Source organism: Oenanthe melanoleuca, chromosome 2, assembly GCF_029582105.1.
Source record: "Oenanthe melanoleuca isolate GR-GAL-2019-014 chromosome 2, OMel1.0, whole genome shotgun sequence".
In the NCBI taxonomy this organism is placed as follows: domain Eukaryota; kingdom Metazoa; phylum Chordata; class Aves; order Passeriformes; family Muscicapidae; genus Oenanthe; species Oenanthe melanoleuca.
In genome coordinates, this window is record NC_079335.1 from 77,361,116 (window position 1) to 77,386,046 (window position 24,931).

Below are 24,931 nucleotides of genomic sequence, written 5' to 3' on the forward strand. Positions count from 1 at the left end.
CACACTGACACAGGTTTTATTTTACAAGAAACTAGGCCTAGGCATTTTGTTTCAGGCACTTTCAGTAGAAGGAAAGCCAATGGAAATAAGGAGTCTAGACTTCATTTGCACTAGCCCAGTTTTTGGCTTTTATATATTAGTCAAGCATTTTGGTAACTCGGTTTGTAAAAGACATCTTTTAAATCCATTCTCTGTCTGAATCCTATAAAACCTTAAATTAGAATGTTTTGGGATATTTTGGGACAGAAAAGGCTCTCCTTTTAATTTTTCAAAACTGATGGAACGTTTATCATTCCAAGTCAGGACATACATTTCTGATGTCCAGTTAGGTCTATTTTGGAACACAGATTTTTCCCAGAAATAACCTTAGTTCCTCACATCTAGATTGTATTCCCTATCTCCAACTAGCTCTGAAAGAGGGGATTCAATATCTAGTCTTGGACTACAGGAGATATGTGAGATGATTGACTTTCAAACAATACACCTCTGCATGTTTTTTTTTTTAAATTTAAATGTTTTGTTTGAGCCTCTCTTTTTGAATATCCAAGGAAAATATTTAATTTAAAATCTCGTGAATAGTGAGCCTTCAAAAGAGCAACAGAAAAATAGACATTTGTTGCTTTGGAAAAACAATTGATTAATGAAAACAAACATAAATTAAGAAAAAAAATCATATGCAATTATAAATCAATATTTAGTAGGCCTGAATTTCAGGAAGTAAAAAGATGCCTTAATCCCAAAAAAACCCCAACCCAATGTTCCAACCTCACAAATATACATCTATAAGAAAAATTATGGAACCAAATTTGGAATAAAAAGAAAGATCAAAAGCAGGCAAAAGCTTTTAGACATTAATAACATTTACTTTGAACAGAGAATTTTTTTTTATTTGTCCAATCAAAATAGGTCTCCATTGTTTGGGATAACTTATACAGTGCTTGTAATTTTCTTTGTTATTTTTAGCATAAGTAATTTTAAGCTGATTAATTTTATTTCTCATTGGTCTGTAATTGATTTTTTAAAATTATTTTCTTTTTAAAATTAACTGTATTGATCTGTTTATATTCTGTAAGGAAAAATCTGACACTGATATTGAAGTGGTGTAATTAAATATATGAGAGACATAAGTGAGTAAAGAAAAAATAAATAACCTTTTACTCCACAATTTTGTCTGTAATTTATTTAAGAGAAATTCAAGAATCAAATTAGTAACTAGATCAATCTAGATCTTCGAGCAAATTTATCTGAGAAGCACTTAGTACCTGCTCAATAAAACTAAACATACAACGTGAAAATTTCACAGAGAAATATGAAAACTACAATGGACACCTAAGACTAACAATCTAAAACATAATAGAATAAACTTGTATCTCAGTTTGGAAATTTGTTTACAACTCTTAAAACATATGTCTTGAATGATTCAGTGTATATTATAAGTTAAATTGAGACTGATTTTTTCCTTTTACTTCTCTAATTTTCTTGTCTTCTTCTTCTTCTTATCTTCTCTAATTTGCTCAGACTTCCAGTCACTATTGACCTTTTTATGTTTGTTTTTTTTTTTCTGTTTTGTTTCTTTTTGTTTGTTTGTTTGGTTGGTTGGTTTTTTAAATTAGGTAGGTTGGGTTGAAATTTTTTGTATATGGAAGTTTTTAAGTTTTCTAACCTTGTAGTAAGTGATAAAATTATATTTATATGTCAATGAATATTATGTGTAAAAACTTAAGAATTGAGAAGCGTCAGTAATTTTTCTCTTGGCATCAATAAAACAAGATCTTTAATGTTGGTGGTGATCTTGGGGATTTTGTCTTCTATGGTATTAATTACATAAATATTCCCAAATTTTGTATTTCTCCATAGATGTTTTAGGTTTTTTCCTCTATTCTTTTCCTTCACTCAACTTTGTCATCTCTACTGGACTTTAACATTATTTTTAAGTCTATTTAGAGTTCTTAATAGTAGATGAATTATTAGAGTAGCAAATAAACTGAGGCTGTCCTCTCTAGAAATTTTTTAAGATTTGAAACACTTCCAACATCAGTTTCTAATAAAAAGGCAATCTCAACTCAAAAACATGACTACAGATACATTGATTTTCTCTGAGATATTGTCAGGACTGATGATAAAAATCTGTGGTACTTTAAGTAGCCCTAATGAAAGAAAATAGTCAAGATTCATGTCTCCTTCAGGCAGGAACAAAGCTGGCATTCCTGCTATGTTTAGGCATCTTTTTTTTTTTTTTTTTTTTTTTTTTAAATTCTTGACTGGAAATTCTGAACAAAACAGTCCTCCAATGCAATAATTCTAATAATGACAGTAATGCCATAAGTAGTCTCGTAATCTTTGTTGTGTATCAACCAGTTTATGTGGTAATTACTCTGCTCATAAGAGTACAGTTCCTGCAATCAAAGAGAAGGATCATCTTCATAGAATAAGTGCTTAAGAAAAGAAAAAATTAAACAAATATTCATTAATGACAAAAATTTGACCTAAATTTGAAGACTGTGTGATCAGGACTTGATGATCCATGAGAAGACAAATCACATCAATGCCCACTGCTGAGACTCATGACTGGGTGCCAGTGATTGATTTTGTTTTTGAGATACAGGTGGTCTCAGAGAGAAAGTAAAGAAACTAAGCACATATTCCCCTGATTTACCTTTGGAATGGAGTAAATCCAGTAGACCTTTTTAAAATCCAAGATACTGATATCTTTTTTCAGCATCATCCATTTGAATTTGCCCTTTTATAGCAAACTTGTATTTCTGTTGTGTAATCTTAAGCCCAGTAAATATTTTATACAAATATATATCTCACACTGTCATGATTGTCTGTTGTCTCATGCTGTATTGGTTGTTACACTTCAACAAATTGAAAATCCAGCAACCTTAAACTCATGAAGAAGATTATTATGACATAATTCATTAAATTGTTTGACAAACATTATCTAGGCAGGCATTATGATAAGCAACACTTACTGCTTGAGTCCTAATTATTTCAAAGGTATAAAGAGCTGAGTTCCCATAGCAACATGGGAACAATTACACAGGTGTCATATAATGAAACATCTGTGTTGGAGTTTAGGGTTTTTTTTAGTCTGAGGAGCAAAGAAGATGCTTTCCAATTATGGGTAAGAGAAGATTCATCTTTCTACTAATTTGGCACAAATGGAAAGGTTAGGCTTTTAATTGCTTCAAAGAAGAAATTGGACTAATACAGTAAGAACAAAAGAGCAGGTCCTCAGAGTGCTGTTGTAAAGAGCAATGCAGTCTCCAATTTTGTATTAAGCAAAAGTAATCAAAAGACATTTATACAGAAATAAACATAGCTGTGAGCAATCTGTTTCCACTCAGTGTGCTTAGACCTTAAACCTCAATCCACTGAAACTGGCTTTATGTGATAAGTATTTTAGAGCAAACACACAGCAGGTGCTTGCCATTGAAGTCTGAAGTTGACTTTTACACTTCCTCCCAAAGGAGCAGCAGATGGTGATTCTGCTCTCTGTAGGTTCTTGGGAGGTAAGAAAGAAAGTAAACACAAGAAATTTGCTGAATTCTCAGCTGTCCTGCACAAGGGCTAACCTTCCATGTGCTAACCTTTTCAAGTACTGCTCAGACAAGTTCCATTTGAGGTGTTACCAAGGAGGAGGCAGAAGCTGTGGCCTTTGCTGCTTGTGTACAGACCCAACTGGCTTCTCCAGGAGCCCAGGCATAGAACCTTGCTAATTTTTTTTTCCTTCAGCTCACTTTCAAATTTTTATTTTATTACTCTTTATTTTAAGCCTTTCTAGAAAAGAAGTGCCCCAATATCAGAGAGGAGATATCCTTCTGTGTCTTGTTATGCTGCTTGTTATATAAAATCAGTAATTCTGGACAGAAAGATATATCAAATTATCAGTGGTTTTCCAGGGTAGATATCACTGATATAATTTTCAAAATTTGGAAGCGTTTCTAAACTTCAAGGCTGAGAACCATAACATACTAAAGCATTCATATAAAGTAGCTTGGATAATTACAAAATTTTCAGGCAAGGCTTTTTATTTTCAGAAGAAATTTGGATTTTCTACTGATTTAGCTTTAGTGGGAAATGTTTATTTTCTTGGAAAGCTCTTGAAGTGTTTGAAAAAGAAGTTTTTGGGTGAGAAAAAATTTAATGTTTTTATTCTTCAGATACATACATTGTGTCACATTGACTGACAGAAGAGCTAAACAAAGCAATACCTTTGAGTTTGTGTCTTAACATGAAAGGATTACTTGTGGAATTTTTTGCAATTGCAAAGCTGCAAATTATGGTTGAAGTCTAAATTCTATTTGACATTCAACGAAGAGACAAGTTCCATACAGAATATCATGGTCAGGATACAGAAATCTTCCTAGATTACATAGGAAGATAAATGAGGTGTCTCATTGGAATGTCTTCCAGGTTTTCCAGTCCTGTTCTCATTCTTGAAAAGCATTAGAACAACTGCATCATGTGTCTCCTGGCCTCATGCAGGTGGAAGGAGAAGAGAAGAGAAGAGGAGAAGAGAAGAGAAGAGAAGAGAAGAGAAGAGAAGAGAAGAGAAGAGAAGAGAAGAGAAGAGAAGAGAAGAGAAGAGAAGAGAAGAGAAGAGAAGAGAAGAGAAGAGAAGAGAAGAGAAGAGAAGAGAAGAGAAGAGAAGAGAAGAGAAGAGAAGAGAAGAGAAGAGAATGCACTCTAATGAACAGCAGGCACCCTCCCTTAACTGATGCCATTTTCTAATTATTTTTCATTCCTGCAGACTGCAAGAAAAAAAATAAATTCTTCTTTTCAGTGTCATTTAGCAGGCTTTTAGGGCCCTATGTATACAAAGCATTTCATGTGTCGTTTGCGGGGGTTGGTGATTGATACCCAGATACAGAATTGGCTGCCTTTGGTCTTGACATATTTAAAAACTGCAGGCTTCCCTGTCTTCCCCATATGTTCCATTTATATATTGAAAACTAAGAAAAAGAAGGCAGATGTACAAGAGAAACAAGATTTTGGGTAAAGTGGAAGTTTGTTCCTTGGTTTATGTATTATGTTTATGGATTCTATGGCAAGAGTTGCAGAGCCATGTGGATAAAACACTTCTTTGGAAAGCTAATCCTTGTACATTTGGAGTTTAATTTCTTGTTTGTTATTGTGGTTTTTGCTCTAGGTTTCCACCTACTCAGTTGCCTGTTGGTAAGGTGGATGACAAGTTTGCTAGACACCCAGGAGGGTGCTTACAGTGGCTACAAGAGCTTCAATACTCTCTTAATCTGACCCAGTGGTATGGCAGGGTTATGTAGAGTTTCTATGCCTTAATCCCCCAGCTGTAAACAGAGATAATATCACAACTTTACTTTAGAATGGCGATGTGAAGACAATTGTGTTAAAATCTGTGAGGCATTTAGTTATTTTGGTACTGATGATTCAGAAATTCATTAAGAAATTAGGAAAATTTATTTTTCCCCTCTCAATGAAATTTCATTTCTCTTTTGTGACTTTTTTTTTTATTTGAAAATAATTTAGTTGAAATTGTATGATTCTCTTATGGAAAAGTTAGTAATATTGAAACATGTCTGAGCTTGTGTACAGGTTGACAGAAAGAAGGATCACCAAAGCCTGATATCAAATTATAGGAATCTGAAATAAAACAATGCCATATGACCTGTGGGACATGTACTGAGATATTCTAATGCCATGATGTTTCTTGCCAGTAAGTCTTTAACCCCATAAGAATACTCCAAGTCTTTTTATATTAGGAGAAATTTTAAGGGATTCCTTAAGGAGCTGACTATACAAAAAATTTCCTAACTTACTTCATTAGACTTCATCCTATTCAGCATAATTTATTTTATATCAGAATTAAACTTGGTTAGAAAGATAGATAACATACTTCAATTAATGTCTTCCTAATTCAGCAAGATGGGTATAGTATAACATGCTTTACAAGATATTTATCTTCAGGAGGTGCCTAGACTGTCTTATATGATTAAGAATTAATAATGTGACATAAAACAGAAAATTGGCTTGCCTTAGATAAAGTTTATGCTCATATGTTGTCATGAGGTTATGGGAAATTATGCCTTGATGATTGTTAAATAAAAAAATAAGACACTTTAAATTTGGAAGAACGAGGAGAAAAAAATGCAAGAGGAGCTCAAGGGCTCGAGGGTGGTTAGAATGAAAGAAAGAATGGTTAGCAGCCAAAGAATAAGTGATGAAATAGGTTTCATGCATTCCTACCTGAAGCTTCTTTCTTTGATGCACCCTTTTACTTCTTTACTGAAGTATTCTTCACTTCCTTGATCCACTTTTGAGGATCATAGTGGCCCTAGAAACGGGAGAAATTATACATTTAACTGAGTAGCATGAACAGGTGCATCTAGTGAGCCAGATACCTTGGATTGTATCTCTAAACAGGTGAGGGTTGCATGTTAAAGGCAGATGTCATAAGAGGAACACTGCTGAGGAGTTTTCATAAGCAGCTGGCTATACTTGGGATTGAGTGAAAACCATCTCATTTGTCTTGTTGCTCACAGCTTTTCACTTGTAAAAAAAGTGTTGAGTCCCTTTTGAAGAAACTTTTTGGATTTCTTTTTAGTTTTTTTTTTATACTCTAGTAGAATACAGGCCAGAAGGCCAAGGGAAAACATGTCTGTCATGGAAACATTCAGTTCCTCTCCTTTTGTTCTGAAATCCATCTCTAAGATGGCCATTGTCTCCTCTCTTGCTGCTGTCAAAGGCTGTAGTGCTTGAACTCTTCTCAAACAACTGAACTGAAAAACAGAATTATCAATTCCCCTCTTTTCTTACTTCTATTAAGTTCATACTGCTTGTATGCTTCTGTATTTCATAAATACTTTTTTCAGCACTGTTGTCCAAAGACCAGGTTTTTTCTTAGTTATGTAGAAAATATTAATGTGTCACATTTACAAATAGATCTTCTGAAAACAGTAACCAATCTGAAGTTTTGCATCAATCAATATACTTCGCTAGCTGAGCATAGCTTGTGACTTAGTGAACTTATTTCTTTTTTTAATTTTTTTATTTATTTTGATAACATGAGAGAATAGTATTGAAAAATTTTCGTCTAAACATTTGGTGTCATAGAGGTGATGTCAAGGAGTGTGTTAAAGTTCATGCTTATTATGATAATACTAAATGGATGTTGTAATAACAGCAAAAAATGTGTTTATATAACATGGAAAACCTATTTTTTTCAATAATCCAGTACACTGTTTTGCTAGGGATGTTAAGACATGACTCTATTTTTCTGTCAGCTTGTAACTGTGGAAGGTTTTTTCTTGGGGGAAACAGCAAATTGTGTATGGCTGATGAAAAATTAAAAAAACCATAACAAATGTGTTATGATTTTTTCATTTTACAAGTAAATAGATTTTATAGGGGACTATAATTTCTGCCTTACATTCAAACAAACTAGTTGTAAATGCTGAATTTTAATTCAGCCATGAAAGCTTGAATGCCAGCTCAATGACTATGTAAATTTCTTAGAGTCAGAAGTTGGAAGCACTAATTACTGGCCTTTGTGCTTACAACTGACTCCAGAATTGTTCAATTCATTATGCTGCTTTCACAATAAATCCCAGTAGCAAAGAAGCTTGTCATTCAAAACAGCATCGTGCATTATATCCTGATTAAGACAAAGAGTCAAGAAAGCTGACCCAGGAATGAAACTGTCACTCTCTATGCTTAGAACCCTGGCACTCCTTTGCTGGTAAAATCATCTGTAGTTTAAGACTCTGATTATGTAAGATTTCAAGTATCTTAACTCCCCTTGGTTTCTATGGAATTCCAGTTTCACGGTACTAGCTACCCATAAAAATAAGATGATTGATCAAATTACTACAGTGTTCACTTTCTTGCACAATGCAGCTTGCCTGCTTTTAAAAGTCAGTGCCTTTTGCTAACAGAAGTAAGTGGCACATTTTCCTCCATTTTCCACAGCAGTAGAGTTCCATTATTAGAGACAGGCCATGGTATTTGTGATTTTCGCCTATCATAAACAATATCTGAACCTGTGAAACACTATCAGTGCTTGTTATTTATTTGATTTCCATACCCCACCTCCCTGCTCCACTTCTAAATGGCTCATAAATGAGGATATATTACATCTTTGAGGTTCTTTCCTTCTACTGCCACCTCAATGAAATTGCCACAAACACCTTTGCTATCACTTACTTATGCATATTTGGGAGAGAAGAAATCTGACAAATTGAAAAATCTCTACAAAAAAAGAAAAAAAAAAGAAAAAAAATCCTACAAAATGTCTAAGACAAAATATTTGGATTTATAATTTTTAATTACTATTTCTCTTGCACTAAATTTGAAGAATAATCTATTATCAAGTGACTGGAAAGTAATCAAGGTATAACAAAAATATCAAGACATTTAAAGAAAATATTTTTAGTATTGAGTTTTGATAGTTATTTTTTACTTATTTTGAAGTTTTATAACAGACTCTGCACATGTTTTGAAGCTTTTCTCTGAAAAACACAAGGACTAGGTCCTTGGTGTGGTTTTAAATGAGCCTCTCATGTAAACAGTTGTTTCAGTGAGCTGTTTTTAAGAAGAAGACCAAATATTTTAAAACCTACAGTACAATTATTAGAATTGCTGATATTGTATTTGGGTCCAAACGTGGCACTCAGCTGGTGTCAAGTATGCAGCAAGTATACAATGTAAGTTAAATCAATCATGACAATACACAATGCACTTCAGTGTTAAAGAATGAGAGGTGTTTTCTGCAATTGAGTGCAACATTGTTTAATAATATTGTTTAAAATAAATTGTTTCTGCATTGAAGATTTTCCCCCCTACTCTCCTCCTCCCTAGTTCCTTTCTATTGTCCCCACTTGAGGTTAGTGATAGATGAAAAGAAGCAGGATATTTTACAATTTAAATAACACTACAGAAATTTAGAAGAAGGTAAAATAGAAAAAAAAGTACTGATGGTGTTCTGAGACAGAATAAGAATAATAATTGTGTTGTGGAAATCAAAGTCATTGTCTTATGATATTAAGAGATATCAGTCTTTCTTCTTTCAATAAATTTTATTACCTGCCAAGTGCCTTGTAACTTCTATTTGAGTTAAATTTTTGACTCTGTGCCAAACATTTGCCTTTTGATTCTAACATTATCAGCTTACTAGCTAAATATGATCACAAACAGAAAAATCACCATCTGTGGTAATGTCATTCATAATAAAGATATTGTCAGAAAGGATGTGTAAAGCTTCATTTGCTCTCATGATAATCCAATATCATGGGAACTAAGTCATGTACCAAAATATATTGAGGGTTTTTTTGTTGTGGAAATAAAATCTCCCCTCTCTCTCTCTGTCTTTTTTTTTCTTTATTATTATTATTTTATTTTTATTTTTCATTTTCACCCTCCATTTTGTCTGATAAACCTCCCCCCCCCCACAAAAATAACCCAACAAAACAACAACAAAAAAAAACCCACCAAAGAAACAATCAAAATCCCACAACTTCCTCCCCTAAAAACCCAAATGCCCAACAAAATCCATAACTCCAAAATATCTTTAAAACTGTGCTAGTGTGGGGTTGGTGTTTGTTGTTTTTTAATTTTGTTTTCTCCCCATGTCTGTTTTACCAGGCAAGAGAAAAAGAGGATACTAAGTTGTCAATATATTTTTCAAAATCAAATTTCTAGGGTTTTTATTTACTCATAATAATTTAGTCATTGTCCTTCATACAACTTGGAGGAAACTGTAGTTCTTGCAAGACATTTTTCACTTAGCACAGAGAATCGAACCATTTCATTTATCCATGATCCTGTTCTCGCACTTCAGTCAGACATATATGCAGCCATTCTGTAACTGAAACCACGGTTTATGCACCACTGACAATTGCTGTGGGTTTGTGTCCACCGATTTGTGTAATTTGGGGTCGCACTTCATGGTCCTCCAGTTTCCCCTCTGAAGCTGCTCCTGTGGCTGGGTGGCCTGTGGCTCTCAGTGGGTGGGGTGTGTTGGTCTGCAACACATCTGCTACTCCACTTTCTGCTCACTCTGTTCGTATTCAGACCTTGTGAAACAAGCTGAAGGCTCATCCTCACGGAGCGGCTGCAAAAGTATTCAGTTCAAAGGATACTGTTAAAAAACAACTGCTATTCCTCTTCCGTCTTGTTAGAGCTGCTCTCTTTTTTACTCCAGTTTAAGCTAAGTTGTATGAAGAATTACCAGCTGGACACCATTGATTTGAACTGTAATAATGTGCTTGAAGATTCACTTCTAAAACTTGAGATGAAAGCTGAGTATTTTTGCCGATGTCAAGGGCAGCAGTTATTGAGGTTGTCCATAGGCTGAGGGTGAAAGGTTCAGTTCTCTTTTTCTTCCAAATCCCCATCAAAACTGTTATGTCAGTTGTTCAGAAACATGGTGTCTTTCCTCTCCTCTCCTCTCCTCTCCTCTCCTCTCCTCTCCTCTCCTCTCCTCTCCTCTCCTCTCCTCTCCTCTCCTCTCCTCTCCTCTCCTCTCCTCTCCTCTCCTCTCCTCTCCTCTCCTCTCCTCTCCTCTCCTCTCCTCTCCTCTCCTCTCCTCTCCTCTCCTCTCCTCTCCTCTCCTCTCCTCTCCTCTCCTCTCCTCTCCCTTTCTCTGTCTCCCTCTCTTTTTCTGTCTCTCTCAGAAATTCTGCGCGATTCCTACATGCTCATGCTTGTGTTCAGACTATGACAAAAGGAAAGCAGATATCTTATAAACTAGGATTAAATGTAGCATTAATTTTGCAGTAAAGTCTTTAGTTGCAGGTGATTTACACCATGAGATCTGTTTACACAGTGAAACATTGTTTGAAAAGGTCATTTCAATGCAGTGTATGTTCCTATTTTGCTTTGCCCTAATCCTCATTGTTTCAAGTATCACTGTTCCAGAAAGAATAGCTGAGTACATTTCAGTTGGTAGTTGTAAAAAATATACTGTTACTGAACACAAGTGACTGCTTGGTTACAAATAGCCTATTTCTAGGTCTCTGGGCTGGAAAGCCCCATTGTACTCCCAAGAGACAGCTCCTGCTATGAGTTTTGCTCTTGCAAGGAGATTGAAATTCCACTCCTCACAGCAAATTATGTTGTGCCTTTACATAAAGAGTGCCAGACTGTATTTTTAGCTGGATATCCATCACATGAAGGTGTTAAAAATGTTTTATAGGAGTACATGATCATGCATTCTGGAACCTAGCCTATGTGGCAGGTAACAACGCGCCCTTTTAAACTCAGGGCGTGCCCTGGGCTTTCCCTTTGTGCATACCATCTAATTCACATTAGGTCTCACCCTTGTGTTTCTGAGGGTAAATATTATAGAACAACATAAATCTTGGCCTCAAGGTCTCTTCCACACTGCCAGGTAGATTCACTCAAAAGGTATTAAAGCTCAGGTTTTACAGTAGTCAGGATTTTGATCAGTTGCATGTGTGCTGGCTTTTCTGGAAATGCCTCTATCAATAGAGGAAGTAGTAATTCTTTATTTTAAGTAATTATTTCTATTTAGGCTCTGTTATGATCCCACTCTGACAATGCTGACTCAATATATTTTGATGGCTCTGAATTAAATGCTTTGGAATTTCTATTCCATGAGAAACTTCAGCAGCAATGCTTAGTTATGATTCAAGAAAAGTAAAAGCAAAAAAAAAGAGCCTAGTCTTTCTGAGAAATGAAAATTTAATATTTGGACCAGCTCTAATAACCAATGGCATTAGATTAGTGTATGCAAAATGTATATTCCTTCTTGAAGAGCAGTTTCTTCCATACTTTAAAATTTGCTTGCTTAGTATGGTTCCTGTAGCCTCTCTTTCACAAGAGAACTTGATATTTCTGTTCTCTCAGCATTTTTTGCCTCAGTGAAACCCCTTTTCTGTTTTGCTGAAGCAACTGATCAAGAGCAGCTCTCTACTCTGCCAAGGCAAGACCCACATGGATATCTGTACCTGAAAGGACACCAAAGAGAAGCTCAAGATTTCCCAGAAAACTCTTTTGTACATGGTACACATGGTACATAGTAAATATGTCACAGAATGTCTGCTGGCTGCAAAAGGTGATGCACTAATTGTACAAGGGAGCAGGATGTTGAGTGAATTATGAAAGGCAGTTTTATGGTGGCTTTTTCTTTTTGGTTTTGCCTGTGTGGGACGGTTGTCTCTTGGGATCCAGAAGAATTGGAATGGAATTTTTGAAATGGTTGCTTTGCTGTGGAGAGACAGGCTAATTATTCCAGTTACTATTGAAGGGAAGCTGAGGAGGCTACGACCTGAAGGTAGAACAGCTCCTTTACTTTGGAAGGGGATAAGACCCTGTTGAAAACTGTCCCTGATATAGAAAAATTATTATATCTGTTCTCTTTTGTTAATTCTGTCTGACTATTTTTTTTTTTTTGTTCTGCTGTATTGATGTAGCATCTTGTTGCATTTTTATTTATTTATTTATTCTTAAAAGTATGTAGTAGATACATGGTAAATACTTGCTGTAACAGCACAAAAATGGAATTGAATTATCTAGTTCTCTTTACAGTCTGTAAGACACAAGAATCTTATGTAGATTCAAATCATGCTGCCTTGGTTTGCCTGTCTGTGTAAAGGAAGAGAGATGTGTTGGAAAGATATGTGATAAAGACCTTCTAATTACCTGAAGGTGAGCATCCAGTGCAAGCATAGGACAGAAATTTTGAGGAAGATATAGAAATAAAAAAAAGGAGACTGTAAAGATGTCATACAGAATTACATACTCCCCATCTTCCCAAAGTAATTTCACTGATATTCCACTACTTTCCCATAGATTTTTTTTCTTATTTTTCTTTTCTTCCTTCTCTAGGTACATCTATCTAAAAGCATCTATTTCTAGGTTTCAACAAGAATGGATGGCACTGATTATAAACTCTGAAGCACTTTGCATGTTAGTACTATATGAATGCCAAAGTGATCACTTCAGCTGCACTGTAGGATTTAAGGTTTCTGCATGGTACCTGTTTTTGTTTTGTTCTCCAAAGGGTTTTAAATTTGATTTCCTATGGCACTGGGGTTATCTGCTCATATTTCATCTATCAGCAATTTTTGAACTGTTCTTAAATAGTGACCACATTTTAGATGTGGTTGGAAGACAGACCTTCCCTTTCCCTCATCAATCAGTTCTACCTGTGAGGAAAAGGCAAGCAGCTATTAATTCTGTCAACTGTTTCCAAACACTCAACTTCCTCAGCATGTCCAGAGACAAGTCCATGCTTCCAACGAACTATAGCATAATTATCTCTGGCAGCAATGCTCTTCTGGGAATGAAGACTTAATGCTTAACCAGTTGAAAGGAAGGCTAAGGAAGTAGATTCATATGGGTAAACAAGTTTGATCAGTTGAATGACTCTCTTTTTTGTCATTTCTGCCAAATATTTCTGCTCTCCAGATCCCTTTTTTGTTATAGATTTGAGATCCTTTCTTTCATTTAGAGTTCTACTTTTTTTATAGTTTTTGCTTCCAAAAGCCTTCCATTCTAGACCTCAGTCTTTGCCATTTTTGCATGAGTTTCCAGAGCTCCACTTATACTCAATCCCTCATAGTTTTTCCTGTCATTTAGTGAAAATCAAAATTGCATTTATCATACAGTCTGACAAATGATCTTGTGCAAACTGGTCATGTCACTAACTATTCCTAAAATGCATCACTGGATTATTTTAGAAAATAACCCCAGACTTTATTGGAAATGTTTGGGGATGTTTTTGTTGGAAATCTTGAATCCAATAAGATTTGAACAAACCTGATTTTTTTTCTAGTAACAAATGATTCAGATGAAGCCTTAATAACAATTTCTCCCAGGCTTGCAAAGTATTCACATGGACTTTGAGAACAGAAGAGTGTTCTGCATGATTCTCAAAGTATTGAAATATTGCCCTTAAGGAATACACAGATGAAAAAGCTAATTTGCTTGCCATAAGAAAATATTTCCTGTGTTTCATTCTTTTCTACAAATCATTGCCTGAAATTCTTCATATTTTATCCAGCAGTATGTTCAGAATCAATTTTCATTTGTTTCTCTTCATTATTTTTTCTCTTATGTGTTTTTATTTTTCCTTGTACAGAGAGCTCTTCTCTGCTTTGTTATATTCCACCTCTGGTGAGGTAATAAACAATCTCAAATATATTAAATTTAATTGGAAATGAGGATAAATAAAAGTTAATGCAAGAATTGGGCTAAAAAAAATAAAATAAAAAAAAAATAACAAAACAAAACAAAAAAACAACCAACAAATTAAAGATGTATAAAACCCCAGTGAAACTAATAGGCATTACCTTACACTTCTGTCACCCCTATTTTTTGTTATCTGACCTAAAAAGAGCTGGATTAATAATAGGAAAAATGTAGAGTTCTATCAATAACAAAAATACTTCTTATGTCCTTGATTCCTTGTAATATCTATGCTGTGTAGATCCTTGTAGTGTATTGTTGAATCTCATTTCATTTCATGAAGATTCTTTGAATTAATGTTTCTAATCTAAATGAGGCAAGGTAATTCTTCAAGAATTCAAATAAGTTTATTTTTCTTTTATGACATTTTGTTTTAAATTTTTTTTTTGTTTTTAATATATGTTAGTCTCTTTAATACTATTGAGTGGAGACATCATTAAAGTGAAAATGAGTAATTAATACTGTAAATAGCTAGTTTCTATATTTTTTTAGTGTATTTATCCACTCGAACTAATTTGCAAATTCAGCTTTTTTGATCAAGATCAACAAAAATTATTTATTAAGAATTTTCGAAAGAAATCAACGCAAAATAAACCAATTCCTCTGTGGGACAGTTAAGAAATGGTACTGGTCTTAGAAAGAAATCCTGCTTAAGCCTCATTGATTTTCAGTGGGAGTTGCTGGACCTATTGAAAAGGAAATAGATACCTTTGAATGTTCAGCAACAAAGAAGCAGCTCCCATCTCTGTGTTACTCTAGTGACAAATGTTGGCTGGCTTCTCAGCACGAAAGAAAGGAGCTCTTTTAATAGACAGAGCTTATACTTGCAATTCTGATGCTGCCAAGCTTGAAAAGGAAAATCCTACCACCTCCACTTTCCTTATTGCTGGAGTCAGAATTGCTTGTAGGTAATGAAGCAATGGACACATTGCAAATCTCTGTGTACAGAGGTGAAAAAATCAGGATTCAGCTTACAAAGACAGACATAGCAAATGGAGGACAGTTTACAAAATTAGTACTGGCATAGTCCTGCAAAGTTGGCTTTCTTGTTTGGTGGCTATTTATTCCTTTTAATAGCTAAAATGAGCTGTTGTGTAGATCTTGTGTCATATATTTTGTAATGGAAAAAGAGAATGCTGGTATCAAGTTAATCTAGTACTATTCTTAATAGGTAATGGGATGCCATTGACTTTAATAATCTGTAGATGACTTAAATGCTGTTTGGAGGAAGAAGCATTCCCTGATAATGGTGGCTTCAAATGATAGAGTGCTATCTCACCCATCACTCTTCTAACAATTACTTATGTTCACCCTTGAAAGCTGCTCCATTTCCAACTAGAAAGGAATATCCAAGCACTTTGTCCTGTTCTGGTTTTGAATATTAACTTACATTCATATTAGCAGATTTTTTTGTTAATTTCTTTCAAATGAATAATTTCTCTGCAAGTTTAAATGCATAATGCTCTCTGTACTTTACTATTTGAGTCCCTTTACCTCTATGAAATTTCATGTTTATTGATGGAGAAGATGCTTTTCAGGAACAAATTTCCTACATGTTGAGTTTTTGTAAACATTTGATGCACTTCTAATAATCTAATAGTATATTCTAAGAAGAAATAGGAAATCAACACATCATACTACTGTAACAACTTTTATTTTCTTCATTGCATAAGTTCTTTCTAATTAATTTTCTGTTAACTGTCATAATAAAAAGAGTGAAATAGAAAAAAACATAGTATGTGATTCATGAAAGCCTTCATTGATTCGGTCCTCTACTTCTTTGCAAGACCTGTAAATTACTTTCAATTGCATGCATGTGATTTTTTATATCTCAGTCAATTTATTTAAAGGATGTTGCAGAAGACAAAAATATTTCTGCCAAAAATATAGGATAATTATCTCTATTGTGATCATTGTAACTTTGATTTGCATCTGTCCATTTAATCACAAAGCAGAGGAGTATCACCATTGTGAACTTGTGTGGGTTGTGGATGTCAGGCTCCTAAGAATTCTTCTATCATATTCATGTCTGATCCCTTTTTTTTAAGATTTTAAGAGAAGTTTTTGTTGGCAAACCTTCATGAATTCTGAAAGACATAAAATTTCAGTTCACTATTTCCTTAACCTCAGTTCTTCTGGCTTGCATATGACATCTAAAATTCATCACAGACGTTTTTACATTTTAAGATGGTCTGTTTTAGTGGGACACCATTTGGACTCAGTGATGCTAAAGGTTTTTTCCAGCCTTAGTGGCCCTATGAATCTCTGTGAATATATTGTTTTCTATAACTTAAACCACTTAAATGTAATTCAAACTCAAATGACTAGCTAAACTAATAGCAGGACTAATGCAATTATTATTTTCTAAACTTTTCTCTAAACCTTTAGCATTTCCAGGAATTTTCTCAATTCCAGCCACTCATGAACACATGTGGGGTTTCCTCAGCTTTTTGTTAAGCTTTTTTTTGTTGCTGTTTTTTGTTTGGCTGTTCTTGTTTTTGAGAAAGGAGAAAAAATATTTTGGTAAACCCATGTAACTGCTATAATAAAAATAGAAATAACACACTCCTTTCCTGAGGCTTTCTAAAATCAGAGTGACTATCTATTACAGAGGCATACTTCCTAGCAGAAAATGTTCAAGGTGTTCCTTACTAACTAAATTTGTATTACTGTGCATGCAGGGAGCTATGAAATTCTAGGAGGGTAACACAAAGAAGAAGGGCACTCAGCATGCTTTTCACAGCATTCTGTAAGGTAGACACAAGAGGATGGGGTATGTGAACATAAAATTTTAAAAGCTTCCTGTACTTCAGGAAGCCTTTAAAACTATAAAAAATTTAAAGGATTTATAAAAACTACATACACACAGTCATCAAAATAGCTTGAAATACGTTTGGAAGGATGAAAGAGGAATATCTTGCATTATCATATGATGGGAGAAGGAGAAAGGAGGGAGAAGGGAGAACAAGTTTCTGGAGTTTGGTGTCGCAGGTGAAGAGCAGAGCTGAGGATAAAGGTCTGCTTTTCAGTCTTATCTGGCACACACTGTTTGCCATCTTCACTTTTTTAATCTATCTTAGTGCTACTTAGAAAAATTTAGAAGGAGGTGGGGTGTGAAATGTCTGAACAACCCATGATATTCTGTGGAAAAGAAATGTGCCAGTTTTAGTGCTTGAATGGCTGTAATTATCATATTGTGGGCGAAAGTGCTGAAAGCTTAACATTTCAGTGAAGCATGGTAGGATTATACAATGCAAGATGTTGATATGTACCTATAACTTGCATATGATATAGTGTGTCATTAAAAGCAACAACAGAACACCCATTGCCTTTAGGCTAAAACCATATGTGAAATTTAGGTATTTTCTAAAGGTGCCTTTATAAATGCTCTGTGGAGTATTTGCAACAGGCTTACACTGTGACACTTGACAGTTCAAAGAGTTACTTCAATTTTACTATGGTGAGTGTACTGACAAACTTGAAATTCCAGTGCACTCCCTCCTAAGCAATTACAATGTCTTTCAGGGTATTTAAGGAGCTATTTATTCAGCTTGCATCTTTCTCTCCCTTTTTCTGTCTTCTTTTTTTTCTCACTTTAATTTAAGGGGTGATGTCAGGTTAAATTTAGACCAAGTTTTACGTTTTTGAAGTTTTCTTTAAAAATATAAAACAAAAAAGCCACAAAAACAAACAAAAAACATGCCATATATTGCTCTTGCATGGCCAAACTTTAGTAGCTGAGGGGCTAAAGGTGGGGACACAAACCCAAAAGTTACCCCAAACCAACCCTAAAAACCCCAAAGTGAGCCCAGACAAGGAGAACAAGGAGTGGTTCACCAAGGAGATCAAGGTGGGACCCCCAAACTGACTCTAAAACCCTCAAACTGACCCCAAACACATCAAATTGACCCAAAAACCCCAAATGGAACCCCAAAAACCCCAAAGTGAGCCCAGACAAGCTCAAGGAGAAGGCCCATGCTGGAGCAGAGTCCTGGCAGACCCATGGAGAGAGCAGCCCATGCTGGAGCAGGCTGAAACTGAAGGGCTGTAACCCATGGAAATGTGTAACCCACCTTGTAGCAGTTTGTGGAGAACTTTTGCCTGTGGGATAGACTCACATTTATTAACAGAGAACTATCTCCCATGGGATGGACTCACATTTATTAATAGACAACTATCTCCCATGGGAGTAACCCCACTCTGGAGCAGGGGAAGGACTCCTCTCCCCAAGCAGCGGCAGAAACAATAGGATGAACAGGCCATAACACTCATCCCTTGTCTCCCTGCACCACTGGGAAAAGAGATAGAGCTGGGAAGAACGAGGGTTGTGGGAAAGGTGTTTCTAAAACATTATTTTACTTCTCATTATCCTGCTCTTTTATTAGATTTTATTAGCAGTAAATTCAATTAATCTCTAATTCAAGCCTGTTTTGTCCATGATGGCATTTGGTGAGTGACCTCTTCCTGTTCTTATTTCAACCCAGGAACCCTTTTTTATTTTGCTCTGCCTTGTCCAGCTGCAGAGGGACTGGTAAAGTGGCTTTGGTGGGTGCCTGTCATCCAGCCAGGGTCAGCCCACTACAACAGCCCCCACCTCAACCAATATGAAACTAAGCAATAACATCACAGTTATAGCTGAAGTTCTTGTCTGTTTGTAACTGAAATATTATATTGTTGGTTAACTTTTGAAAAGAGATTAAAAATATAAAAAAAAAAAAAAAAAAAAAAAAAAAAAAGAGAACAAAATAATTATTATTCATTGTTCAAGCAGGTGGATGCAAGTAACCTTCCCCAAAACCAGCAGTGAATTTTTCAGTGAATATTTCTGTGTACTCTTTCACTTGCTGTTTGTTGCTCTTTATGGGTTTTTCCAAAACAATTTGTAGTTTGTGCTCAGATAGGTCACTATTGTTTTGTCTCCAGATTATCTTGCCCAGAGAGAAAATGAATTCTGTTCGTTCAGAATTCAATTTATCCTGGGCACTCACAGTCAGTACCAATTGCTGCTACTCTGTTCTGCTAAAAAACCACAGTTTCTGCTTCTTTATGTTTTCCGTGTTGTCACTCTAAAATCTTCTGTACCTTCTTACTGGATTTTGTCTTGTCAGATCTGGAGTCTCCCTGTGGAACATGCACAGGCCATCAGTGGGGTGCCTCTTCCACCACTTTCTGCACCTCAAGTCACAGAATAGCTCCTACCACTGCACTGAGTATGACAGATCCTCTAATTTGTCTGTGGTAACTGCTTTGGAGACAGGGTCCTTTGGTGCTTTGCAATGAGGGGCCAGGAAGAGTCTAAGAAGATTTTTGAGCTGTTTGATAGACAATAACTATCCAGGCTAGATGTGAAACTATTGAGAAACAAATAAGGAACAGAATTCATTTTTTTCCACAGCCTGTTCCAAACTCACATATATCAAAATTGTTTAACCTGTAAGAGCTATACTTTGAGTTTTTAATATTATCAGAGCCTTGAAATGAGTAACAACTTCGTATAAGTGTTTAGATGCTTTGTATACTTAACATGTCCATGAGGCATTTTATGGTCTACTAGGGTTTTTAAAGAGAGATACATTGCTTTATGATGCCATTTATTTCCTCTCATTTCCTCTCTTCTTGTGTTAAATGTTATCTTATAAAAAACTACGGTATTTTTCCTTGGGAGTGATCCCAACATAATTTGTAAATAGCATAGTTTAGATTTATTAAAACTTAATGTAATTCTATTAAGTAGCCTCTGAAAATAGGTGTGTGCATGTACAGTTCTGACTGCCCTGTGAGGAATACAGAAGTGCTGCACATCATATTTATAAGCTCTATCTTGAATTTTTTCTGCAAGTAAGACTCCCACTGAAGCCATCAAGAAGTTACTTTTACAAGGAATGCAGACTCCTACTCAAAGTGAATATTTCTTGTTATAGACCAAGCCAGGGGATGCTGAGGGAATACTTAGTTTTGCCTTTAAAAGTTACAATGAAGTTTTGAGTGTCTAAGCAATAGGATTACAGGAGAAGAGGAAGGGTGTACAGTGAACACTGAAGTAGCACTTCTCCACATAAGCAGCAAGCCAATTCACTTCTCATCAAATGCCTCATAGCCAAATATACGATTCTGATGCTTTCTGTGGAAAAAAAAAGAAAAAAATGGGGAAAAAACGTTTTTTGTAAACAAATAGGCAGAAAATTATATACTGTCTGTGCCAAGGTGTCAAGGTGTTGCTTTAATTCCTTAGTCTGAACAGCCTTACAAAGATGACAGACTAGATGTGCTCACTTTTGTTTGGATTAGGCATATGCTTTTTTGGCTGCATGTCCTAATTACCAACCAAGACTTGTATCAGAGACTCTTGCAATCCTTCTGCACCAAGTTATCATTTACCCCTTTACTATGTCCACATAATTTTGCACTCTCATTATTCATACATTTTGAAACATGCGAAGACTAAATGCATTATTTAAAAAAAACAAAAAGGCAAACATGCTATTGAAATATTTTGAAATTTTAAAGCAGTTTTGGCTTCATAAGATGAGAATTGTTAGTTGCCATAGCAACAGCATTATGAAAGAGGGAATTAAACATCATTACAATCATTCCCAAGTGTTGAATAGCTGCTCAAAGTTTTGCCTCTTGACATATTGCAAATCTAAAAGTTCAGAACTCTATTGTAGCAAGAAGACAACCCAAATGGCTCTTGGTTATTTTTTTTCCCTCCACCAACTACTGTGAGATACAACTGTTTAGCAGCCTTCCCAAACATAACAGCCAAAATAATAAATTACAGCTCAGTAAAAGGTAGCCTAGTGTTCAAGAACAGTAAGTAGCCATTGCCTTTTGTTCTTTCCTTTTGTTCCTTTTTCATAGAGCCAAATTTCTGTAATATCCTTTCACTGCATATGCAGAGTGACAGACAATGGACAGTATTTTAACTCCATTAGCACAAAAATTGTATGACATTTATCAGAGATATATAGAAGTAGTTAGTGTGTATATGCCACCCATTGATTTGTATTGGGTTTGGATGGCAGAGGGTTTTGGTAGCAGAGGGGGGCTACAGGGATGATTCCTGCAAGAAGCTGCTGGAAGCTTCACCCCCTGTCTGACAGAGCCAGTGCCAGCCAGCTCCAAGTTGGAAACACATTGGCTATGGCCAAGACAATCAGCACTAGTGGCAATGCTTCTGCAGAAACAGATTTAAGGGGAGAAGTTTCTGCTTAGGAAAGATTTCAGCCAGAGAAGGGAAGAGTGAAAATATGTGAAAGAAATTATTCTGCAGTCATGGAGGTCGGGAAGAAGGAAGGGGAAATGTTCCAGATGCTGGAAAGGGCTTCCTGCTCAGACCATAGTCCAAACCATTGTGAGGCAGATTTTCTCCTGTAGCACACAGATATCCACAAGTGAGCAGACATCCACCTGTCACGTCTGGAGGATCTCACATCAGTGTAGGTGGATGCTCAAAGGAGATTATGACCCCTTGACAAGTCCACACTGGAGGAGGCTTCTGGCAGGACTTTTGGAAAGACAGGAGCCCATGTTGGAGCAGGTTTGCTGGCAAGAGTTGTGATCCTGTGAGAAAAAATTCTGAGGAAATCTAATCCTGCAAGACTGCACCTTGTGTAAGGAAACCACACTGGAGTGGCTTGTGGAGAGCTGCAGCCCATGGGAAGGGCTCACATTGGAGAAGTTCACAGAGGACTGTCTCCTGTAGGAGGGGACTAGGAGAAGAGTTTATTCTTTACTAAGTTCTATTCCTATAAACTTTTAAGTTGTGTTCTACACTTCTGTCCAACAAGGTGTGTTGATTAGCTGTGCAGTGCACATATAGAGACTTCTGCTAGCTCTGAACCTGACAAATGTAGTGTGAAGCCTTTCACAGCACTGGGATGCAGTGCTACAGGAAATATATTTTTGGGAGGTCTCAGCATCCTCCACCTCTGCTGGGAAGGTAGCCATCTGTTAAATGCTCTTTTACAGAACTGAACAGAGATCTTAGTTCCCTCCTAAAAGATAGCTAATGGCAGCTTTTATATATGTGTGTGCATATAAATACATACATACATATATTTATAAATGAATAAACAAAAGCTAATAGAGAATTTTCCAGGCTCCAAGGCCAGGTCATGTTTCCACATGCTGAGAATTACCATATCTGTAGCTTCTGTCTCTTGCTATAACAAAAAAAAACTTTTTCAGGGGTGGGGAGGGGACATGACAGAATTTGGACACCATAAGTTGAGTGGAAATGTTTCATTCATGTACTCGAAACTCCATCAATAGAAATCAAAACAAAAGCAATAAAAATTAACCAAAAGTAAGTTCCCTGAAATGGAGAGAGTGATTCGAAGGGAGGGCAGATTTACAAGCCAATTTTTTTAGAGCATCTGTTTAAAAAAAAAGACAAGCTCAGATTCTTCCCTTCTATCACAACAATTTCTATATTTTTTCAAATAGTGTTTCAAGTAAGTCACAAAAATACTTGGATTAAGGGTTTCTTTTTTTCACAAGGCCCTTGATTTTGTACCCCCGAATGATTGAAACAGAATATCTAGTAACTCCCTGTCACATCATATCAATTCACAGCAGCATCCTGCAGTCATAGTCATGTGTCTTCTTTTCTTGTATTTTTTAGTGCTTATGCAAACCTTTTTGGAAAGATGATTCCTACTGCTGAGGTATACTGCAATTAGTATGCTATAGATAGAGAAGTGCATAATATGCACAGTATATCATTTGTCAATGGTAGCCTAAAGAATTGGTTCCTACACTGTTAGAATTCTTGAATAAAAGCATATATGCCAGATCCATCTCAGAGAATCAAATGTAGAGAAAATTTTAAATTCTGTGCTCAGTGCTTTATCTGCAGAGTATGCAGCAGATAATTTATGTGGCCAATATTAAGTAGTAATAGTATAAGAAAATATGAAAGAGCTCTTATTTTATGAAGCTAGTTATGGTGTACATGATATTGGAAGGTAGAGAGGGTCCTTTGGGAAAATACTATATAAACAGCAATTAAATACTGTATTGTAATGAATATACACTAGGGGATAAAATATAAGTTCTGCAGGCATTCTTAATAGCATATTCTACCTCTACATAGTCTAACTTTCTTGTAGACCAGTAAGCAATTTCTGTAATCACAGAATGGTTTTGATTGAGAGGAACAATAAAGATCCTCTAGTTCCAATCCCCCTGCCATGGGCAGGGACACCTTCCCCTAGACCAGGTAGCTCAGTGCCCCATCCAACCTGGCCTTGGACACTGCCAGGGATGGGGCATCCACAACCTCTCTGGGCAACCTGGTCCAGTGCCTCATCACCCCCACAGTAAATATATATATATTATAGAAAAATCTGAAATAGTTTTCTTTTTTACATTAATAGATTTGCCTACATTTTATTAAAGATTATAGAAGAGACTGTTCTCAAGAAAATAATTGTGGCCTCTGCTGTATTTGTATTAGCAGCAGTTGCATCTAGAGTATAAATTGTGCTGTTACTAGTTTTTTTTTTAGTATGCAATTTATAGGGTTAGTACAGATGTTTCAATATTATTATTTTTTTAGAGTAGCTTGACAATAAATTTTAAATTTCTTTTTTTAGAAGTAAAAAAATATTCTGCATTTGCCAGTTGTCCTGCTTTCTCAGAAATATGGTACTAATGACTGCTGTTTGACAAAATCATTAATTTGTAAATGTGAGTAACATATTTCTGCCAGATTAAAACTTTTAGATAAAATAGAGGAGAATTTAATATACACAAGGACATTCAAAACTATGTATTTATTGTGACAAAAATGTTCCCAGATATTAAAATGTTTCTAAAAACATTTAGATTTCAGGTTTTGTAAATCTTGAACTTATTGATGCCATTCAGTATAACAGCAAAATATATCTTAACAGAAATCTGAAAATTCATACAGAAGTTGTTTCCTATTTGCATTTTTTTCTTTATTGTTGGAGTAGAACATCTTAAGTCAAAAAAAACACCTAAAAATAAAGTGTAACATTGATGTCATTATCTAGTTATACAGCTGTCAGCAATACTGGTCATAGTTTGATCAAAATAACAGTAAAGTTACTGCTGCTTAACTAACTAGCCCAGAAAATTAGATCCTGTTTTGCTGTGTATATTTATGTTAGTTGGTTTTAATGTGCTACTTAACAGCAGAAGCAACAACATAGTAAGTCTTTTATCCATGGTTTCAGAAGTGTAGCAGGTTTTCTTTCATCTTTTTTACTATTTTTTTTCTTCTAGCAATAATAATATTAATGATAGTTAAAAAAACCTTAGTGTTTTGATTGATGTTACTACATGAAGACTGCACCCCTCAAATGTAAGAATCAATTGAAGTTTTCACAGTATCTGAGAACATTCCCATGGTGCTTTACCAATAAACCAGAATTTCCTGTATACTACCCTCTCAGTTAGTGCCTGAAAGAACATGCTTGAGGGTGAAACCAAAGATTTTTTGACACATCAGTTCTAAACTTCCCTAAGCTTTTAAAAGTAAATATTAAACTTTTATATAAAAATTCTGTAACTTCACTGTAATTATGAGATCAGGTGGCATTTATTTTCTTTATGTTTTGTGTTGTGGTTCACAAATGGGTAATAAACAGTTAATATATTTAATATATATGGCTTTTATAACCTTTAGTTTTTCATACTGACATAAAATAACTGCCTTTTGAGAATAATGAGAGCTTTTTTTTACCAGAATCTCCCACAGGTATATCCTGTG